Genomic DNA, 8,987 nt, shown 5'->3' with positions numbered 1-8,987 from the left:
CCCATAATCGGACTCATCATCAACGTGGGTTCCGATGAAAGCATGGTATAATAAATGTAGTCTTTATAAATGAATAATAAACAAAGTATGAAACAAGAGTATAGATTCAAGAATAAGAAAACTAGCATCCAACATTACAACTTAAACAACGAATCACAAGTTAAAACTAGATCTTCTTCGCCTTGGTTGAATTTTGCTAAAACGGTTTTCTTACACCTTCTTCTTGTGCTATGGTATGTCTCTCCATAAAAAACGAGCTTATTTATGTATATCTAGCAGCCACATGCAGAGTAGAAGTCTTCTGGATCAAAAGCCCAATAGAATTAGGATTTATGTTCTCAACCTGGCGCGGGCGCGCGCTTGACCAGCACGGGCGCGCTGAGTTTCTGAACTTTGGGCGCGGCCATGCGCTATCACAATGCGGGCTCGTGATTAAGATTCTGACTTCTTCAATTTCCTTGCTTCTTTGAGCCGGTTTTCCACAAGCTTTTATTCCAACACCACCTTAACACCAAATTAGCACCAAAATAATGTTAATTCACCTGATTACCTGGATAAGGCCTGAAAATGTAAAAACACTAGAAAACACATTAAAACACCAACAACTCGAGTAGAAATACACCAATTCAAAGCTTTTTGGAGCGTAATAAAGTGTCATAAATGTCACTCAACATATCCCCAAACTTGAATCGATGCTTCTCCTCAAGCATAAACAGACTCAAAGAACAAGAAACAAAAAATGCATGAATGCAACTAAATGAATACAACGATCCCCATAGAATAACTAAACCAATCAACAAGCAACATCTCAACACATACAGTTATTCGCATAAAGATCAATCAAACCTCACAAATCAATCTACAAACTAGAGACATGCGAGTGTGCAACTGCTTACAGATATACTATCGCAACTAGATCAATAATCATGACTCACTACCCAGCAAAGCAATCGCATGTTTATAAATAGAATAAAAGCTAGACTCAAAATAACTTATAACACTTCAATTCTTATATCGGAGTTTACATGGATTCACACTATTATTCACATAAAATAACACAAATATGCTAATTTGACTGTGCAATGAGTGACGTCCACAAAAGACTTATACAATAGTACCCACGTAGTGAGCGTTAGGTTAGCGGATCCCAGATTATAAAAGCCTTAGGTCACTAGGCACAAATCCCCCAAGAACTTAATAACTCGAATACTAAAGAGCCCACTCGTGATTAATACATAAAACTTAAATATTTTTTTCTTTTTCTTCTTTTTTTCTTTTCTTTTTTTTTACAAATTTCTGAACAAGTGTGTTTTGCTCCTGTTAGGTCACACACACACTGTAGAGGGGGTGAATACAGTGTATAGTACTCTCAAATCGAACTTTAAGAACTTAAGTAACAGAAAACAAACTTTATTGAAACAATAAACTCTGTTACAGTATAAAACTGTTACCTCTCAGTGATGAACAAATATCACGAGAGCTGCTAGGGTTATAATAAATAATCTTCTCGAATATGATAACACTTATAGTGTAAACCCTATGTCTGTGTTTATATACTACACAGTTACAAGATAATCGCTAATTGATATGGAATATAATTCTGCTTCCTAAAATATATCAATCAGATATCTTTTCTTCCAAGTATTCCATTCTTTACAGAATTCCTTCTTCATGCATATCTCTTCTTATGTTTATCTTGATCTTCTTTCCTTTACTCAGCTACTGTCCTTATCTGATCGTCCTTCAGCACTTAAGTTCTGATATCTATCTTCTGATGATTATCTCCTGATAACATACGTACTGATATCCTTAAGTCTTGACTTCCAGTATAAGTACTGATCAACAGTTAAGTACTGATTTATCCTGTTCAAGTAAGATCTGAAAGCTAAATATAAAATGTATTAGCCATGACATTATCAAATATATCTAACAATCTCCCCCAACTTGTAAATTAACATAATATACAAGTTTAACAGATATTTGATGATGTCAAAAACATTAAGTACAAATGCATGAGAATTAGACTAGATAACTACAACTTACAGTCCTTAAAGCTTTTACCAATTCCAACTTTTGATAACAACTTCAGTATGTATAAATACCAGAATTTAAGCAGTTGTAGATCTTCGACTTGGCTTCATCATTTTCTGATCTCTCTGATGTCAGGAGTTGTTCTGAGATAGTTCTTCAACAAACATTTCTCAGCATATCTGAGTTCATCAATCATTCTCCTTTTGACATCTTTAAGCTCTGCAGTATCTTCACCAGTTTGAAAGATTGCAGCTCTGAGATCATTGATCTTTGCTTTTCTCAACTCCTGATCTAGTCTTATGACATAAGCTTTGTCAGACTCTAGATTGAATTCAAGTCCCTTAATACCAAGATATGTTCTGATCTGTGCAGTATTAGGCTTCATATCAACAATATCACCATTGTGATCTCTGTACTTTGGAACATATATGCTGTCAGACTTAACAGAATAAAGCCTTTTCTGTCTCTAAATCTGTTCTTTTAAGTAGTTTACAGCAGTCTCTGTTATTCTGTCATCCACTTGAAGTAAGAAAAGTACATGCTCCAATTCTTCAAAATACTTCAATGGAATGGAATTTTATCTTATATGATAAACCCTACCATCTGTCATGAAATACAACATGATGTATTCTTTCAAGTAGGTATGGTAAACCATCTGTACAAATTCCAGTTGATTCAATCTCTCAGGAGTTGCTCCAATACCTGGTTCACTCAAGGAAGTTGGATCATTGGTAGTGTTGTGTAATCTTCTTTCATCAGCACTTCCCAATCCAGTTTTATCTCTAGCTTCCTTTCCAGTAACTACTCTTGCTTCAAAACCACTTGCAGTAGTCTTCAAAGATTGAGTCTGTTTTGCTTTAGTGAATCCTGGTAAGAGTGTCTTTGATCTATTTTCTGATATCAAGTTAACTTGAGCTATGTCAGAGGTTACTTGCTTCTTCTGAATATCAGAACTTACAATTTCTTGACTCTGAACAACTTGAGCCATGTCAGAGGTTGTTTTAAGAACTTTTCTTATAGTCAGAGCAAGATCATCCTTTTCATCAGTAATTTCTTCTTCCTCAGGAGGTACATAAACCTTGATAGGTTCACCAACCTTTTCTTTACCCTTGGATCTTGGATCTATCTGTGGTTGTGATCTAGCCAATGTTGCTTCAGTATGTGTCCTTTCTTTGATCACAATGCCTTTGAGTTTTGGAAATGATTTTTTACCAGAAGCTTCAGATTTAGATGTGACTTTCTCTGATTTAAGTCTGGCTTCTTCTTCCTTTAAACTTTCCAAGTCCATTCCTGGATTTTCTTGAAGAAATAACTGTCTTGACATTTCCTCATCAAGATCTAGAAGTTCATCAGAAATTATCCTTTTACCAGCAGCAGAACTTATTCTTTTCCCAGTATCAGAACTTGTCATGTGACTAGCTTGTCTTGATGTAAACCTTCTACCTTGACTATGACCGCTACCCATTCAAGAGTATCCTTGATCATCATTTTCATCATCCTTTCCTTGCAGTGTCTTGTTAGTTTTGCATTTGGACTTAATTACCTTCTCCCCCTTTTTGGCATCAGCAGGTAGTAAAAGAGAGATAAGTAATTCCACTGAGGATTGGATTTCAGTAAGTTGAGATTGCTGAGAAGCTTGATTTTGTCAGAATTTCATCAATCTGAGCTTGTTGTTTCTCTTGAGTTTGCTCAATATAAGCAATCCTGTCAATGGTAGGTTGAAAGAACTTTTTCTTATCAATTTTCCAAACTTGTTCCTGTTTGATAAAGTTCTCCTGAATCTTGTGTAGCTCTGCATGAGTAGTTGAATGAAGACCTTGTAGATACTTAGTACTCAATGCAGTGACTCTAAGCCGGGTTTTAAAATCATCAGAATTTAAATTTTATATCAGCTTTAGTCAAGTGCTCAGCAAAATGTTTGTCAGTTGGAACACAGAAACTGAATTCCATTCAAAAAGACATGAACAGTCTCATCACCATAATTGTAGAACCACCCAAATTCAGCCATTTGTGATGATAAATGAAAAATCAGAGTGAGTTTGTGATAAAAGTGTGATGGGAAGGCTGATGTGAAGTGGTTGCATATATAGGCAAGAGAATGCCAGGAGACGCAAAGAAATTGAATGCTGACAGGTAGAATTAATTCTACCTTGTCTCCCTAGACTGTGAAAAAGAATAACATTCATTGGAAAGAGGAAACATGGTTTAAAGCGCACAAGAAACAAGTAACATTGGACTGTTCACGTACAAATACCATTAACCCTAACCATAGTGACTATTAATCTTCCACTTCCACATATTCAAGTTCGAACTGAGACCGTTACCAAATTTTATTCACAGATAAGCCAAGTAAAGGATTAGACTGTAATATCAGAACTTAGACTTATATCAGAACTTAACAGTCATCAGAACATAATTTCTTAACTCGAAAAAGGAATGCCTATCTTAGTAAATCCTCATACAAGTTCTGAGTTATAGACTTCAGAACTTAATCATCAGAATATGCAACCAGAGCTTGTCCTCAGAGTTTGTGCAAAATGACACAATGACTGTTTATCTAAAATAACATAGACCTCCACAGAAATTTTCATCATTCAGATGGAGTGATTAGTGTGTGCATTAAGCTAAATAACAGACAAAGAGTAAAGTCTGATTCACTTCAGTACATCTTAGAAATAAGGCATAACTAAAATTTTGCTAAAGAGCTGTCATTGTCCTGAAACCTACTGATGAATGAGTTCATGCTTGAGTCCACCTCAACTGTTTTGTGCTAATTTTATGCATCTTTTGAAATTCTATTTTACAGTGGCTTCTCAGTGTAAGTGAGTCACGACTGTTTATCAGAATTTATGCTATTATCAAAGTATTTCTCCAGTAATCATAGAGTGTGAAAAGTCACCAAGAAAATATTTTGCTTTTCTAATGCATATTTACTTAATACCAGCAATGCACTTGGGTCATCCCTTCCACATTTTTACTCTAGATCTCAAAGGAGTACCTGATTTTATTCTTTGATCTTTTTGCTTTTTCTTTTGATAAGTGAGGTTTATCAGCACTTAGTACATTCAGCAGTTTTACTAGTATCAGAACTTAACAGATGAGTAACATTATTCTAATTTGTGACTTAGTAATAAGATATACAAAGTAAACTTAACTAAGCTCAATTATCAGAATTTGCTAGTGTCATAAGATTTCCACTGAAATAATTACTTCTTACATGGAATCATTTGTTTATTGAAGACTACTAGGTCAGTATCTAGCACAGTTATCCTCATAGGATTGAATAGGTACTAGAACAGTCATATCACTTATCAGAGTTTATAAACATATATCAGACAACAGTCAGTACTTAAAGACATTTATCAATTAAGCACAGAATACACAATGAGATTAATTCTGTAAATACTGAGCATAAAGTCTGATAACACAGAACAAGACTAAGCAAATTTAGAGAAAGAACCTGAAACCATTCCAAGTTCATTTACCAATCTTGTAAAAGTAGCTTCACACAGTGGTTTTGTGAAGATATCTGCTAGTTGTTGATATGTGGGAACAAAATGCAATTCCACTGTACCTTCATCCACATGTTCCCTGATGAAGTGGTACCTGATGCTGATGTGCTTTGTCATAGAGTGTTGAACTGGATTACCTGTCATAGCAATAGCACTTTGATTATCACAGTAAATAGGGATTTTGAAATATGTTAACCCATAATCCAGTAACTGATTCTTCATCCAAAGAATCTGTGCACAACAGCTTCCTGCAGCAATATACTCTGCTTCTGCAGTTGATGTGGAAATTGACTTTTATTTCTTGCTGTACCAAGAAACCAATCTGCCTCCAAGAAATTGGCAGCTTCCACTTGTGCTTTTCCTGTCAATTTTGCAACCTGCAAAATCTGCATCTGAGTAACCTATTAGTTTAAAATCTGATTATCTAGGATACCATAATCCCAGAGCAGCTGTTCCTTTAAGATACTTAAAGATTCTTTTTACAGCTGTTAAGTGAGGTTCTCTTGGATCTGCTTGAAATCTTGCACAAAGACAGGTAGCATATATGATATCAGGTCTACTAGCAGTTAGATAGAGTAGAGAGCCAATCATACCTCTGTAGTCAGTAATATCTACTGATTTACCGGTATCCTTATCCAGTTTTGTTGCAGTGGTCATTGGAGTGGATGCACTTGAACAATCTTGTATTCTAAATTTCTTCAGCAAGTTTCTAGTGTACTTGGTTTGACAAATAAAAGTGCCTTCCTCATTCTGCTTGACTCGAAGGCCCAGAAAATAGCTAAGTTCCCCCATCATACTCATCTGATATCTTGACTGCATTAGTTTGGCAAACTTCTTGCAAAGTTTGTCATTTGTAGATCCAAAAATGATATCATCAACATAAATCTAGACCAGAAGTAAGTCCTTTCCATGGTTGAGGTAGAACAATATTTTGTCTATTGTCCCTCTGTTGAATCCACTTTCCAGAAGAAACTGAGCTAAAGTCTCATACCATGCTCTAGGAGCTTGCTTAAGTCCATAAAGTGCTTTATCAAGCCTGTAGACATAATCTGGATGTTTGGTATCTACAAAACCTGGAGGTTGTTCAACATATACCTCCTCCTCCAATTCTCCATTGAGAAAAGCACTTTTCACATCCATTTGAAAGACAGTAAACTTTTTGTGAGCAGTATAAGCCAAGAATATCCTTATGGCTTCTAACCTAGCAACTGGTGCAAATGTTTCATCATAATCAATTCCCTCCTGTTGAGAATATCCTTTTGCAACCAGCCTTGCCTTATTCCTTGTAATTATGCCATCACTGTCAGTTTTGTTTCTGAATACCCACTTTGTACCAACAACAGATCTATTCTTTGGTCTTGGCACTAGGGTCCAGACTTTGTTTCTTGCAAATTCATTCAACTCTTCCTGCATTGTTTGCACCCAATCAGCATCTTGAAGAGCTTCTTCCACTTTCTTTGGCTCAGTCTGAGAGAGAAAAGAATTGTAAAGACATTCATTTGAAGTACCTGTTCTAGTTCTGACACCTGCATCAGGATTTCCAATTATCAAATCAGGTGTATGTGATTTTGTCCACTTCCTTGCAGATGGAAGGTTTTCTCTAGAACTGGATGCTCCCCCATGATCTATGCTATCTTCATTTTCATTTTCATTTTCTGATGCTCCCCCTGAAACTATGCTCTATGAGTTGGATTCTTCAGTATTTAGATTTTCAGCACTATCAGAACTTGGCTTATCAGAACTTGACGAATCAGAACTTGAAGAGCCAGATGCATGTTCTGATGTCTCTTGAGATGTGGTAGGATCTTGAGTATGCTCCCCCTGCATAGGTGCATCTTGCTTTGACGTAGTCACCACAGTTTCAATAACATCAGAGTTTAATCCATCATAGTTTACAGTATCAGGACTTAGACTGTCAGGATTTTCAGTATCAGAATTTGAGTCTTCATTTTCAAATCTCAGCAGATCATGGTCAATGAAATCTTCAAGACCAGTAATCTTTTTGTCATCAAAAGAGACATTGATAGATTCCATGACCACTTTTGTTCTCAAATTATAGACTCTGAAGGCTTTTGTGGAAAGTGGATATCCAACAAAGATTCCTTCATCAGCTTTTAGATCAAACTTTGATAGCTGTTCAGGATGAGTCTTGAGAACAAAACACTTGCATCCAAATACATGAAAATATTTCAGATTTGGCTTCTTTTTCTTCACCATCTCATATGGTGTTTTTCCATGCTTGTTAATGAGTGTTGCATTTTGAGTAAAACAAGCAGTCTGCACAGCTTCAACCCAGAAATAGGTTGGAAGCTTTGCTTCTTCAAGCATTGTACGTGCAGCTTCAATGAGAGTTCTATTCGTCCTTTCAACAACTCCATTTTGCTGTGGAGTTCTAGGAGCAGAAATTCCTGCTTTATTCCATGGCTTTTGCAGAACTCTTCCATTATCAAATTCTTGAACTCAATGCCATTATCACTCCTTAAAACTTTCACAGAATCTTTGACCATTTTATCCAGATGTTTGACATGATCAATCAAGATTGATGCAGTTTCACTTTTTGTATGCAAGAAATACACCCATGTGTATCTGGTGAACTCATCCACTATGACCAACGCATACTTCTTCTTTGCAATAGACATGACATTTACTGGACCAAATAGATCAACATGTAGTAGATGATAAGGCTCAAGAATTGATGATTCAGTCTTGCTCTTGAATGAAGATTTTCTTTGTTTGGCTTTCTGACATGAATCACAAAGACCATCAGGAGCAAATACTGTGTTTGGCAATCCTCTCACAAGATCTTTCTTGACCAGTTCATTTATATTGTTGAAATTTAAATGAGAGAGTTTCTTATGCCAATTCCAGCTTTCTTCAATTGATGCTCTACTCATCAGACAGATTACAGAACCATCAGTACTTGTTGAAAGCTTAGCTTCATAAATGTTACCACGCCTGTATCCTTTCAGAACAACTTTGCCTTTAGATTTACTCACAATTTCACAGTGTTCTTCAAAGAAATCAACATGATAACCTCTGTCATAGATTTGACTTATACTCAGTAGGTTGTGTTTAAGTCCTGAGACCAGAGCTACTTGTTTAATTATGACATTTCCAAGATTGTTATTGCCATATCCCAATGTTTTTCCAATGTTGCCATCTCCATAAGAAACACTTGGGCCAGCTTTCTCCACAAAGTCTGATAGCAGGGCCTTATTTCCATTCATATGTCCTGAACATCCACTGTCCAGAACTAGAATATTTTTCCTGTTGCCCTGCAATCACAAAGACCACTAATTATTAGTTTTAAGGACCCAGACTTGCTTGGATCCTTTGGCCTTATTAAGTTTGTTAACATTTGCAGCGGATTTAGCATCAGAGTTTATGTTAACATTTTTCTTATTAGAACTTACACTATCAGACTTTGTATCAGAATTTACACTA

Source organism: Apium graveolens, chromosome 9 (genome assembly GCF_009905375.1).
Source record: "Apium graveolens cultivar Ventura chromosome 9, ASM990537v1, whole genome shotgun sequence".
Classification (NCBI taxonomy): domain Eukaryota; kingdom Viridiplantae; phylum Streptophyta; class Magnoliopsida; order Apiales; family Apiaceae; genus Apium; species Apium graveolens.
Note: the sequence above shows the minus strand (reverse complement) of the source record.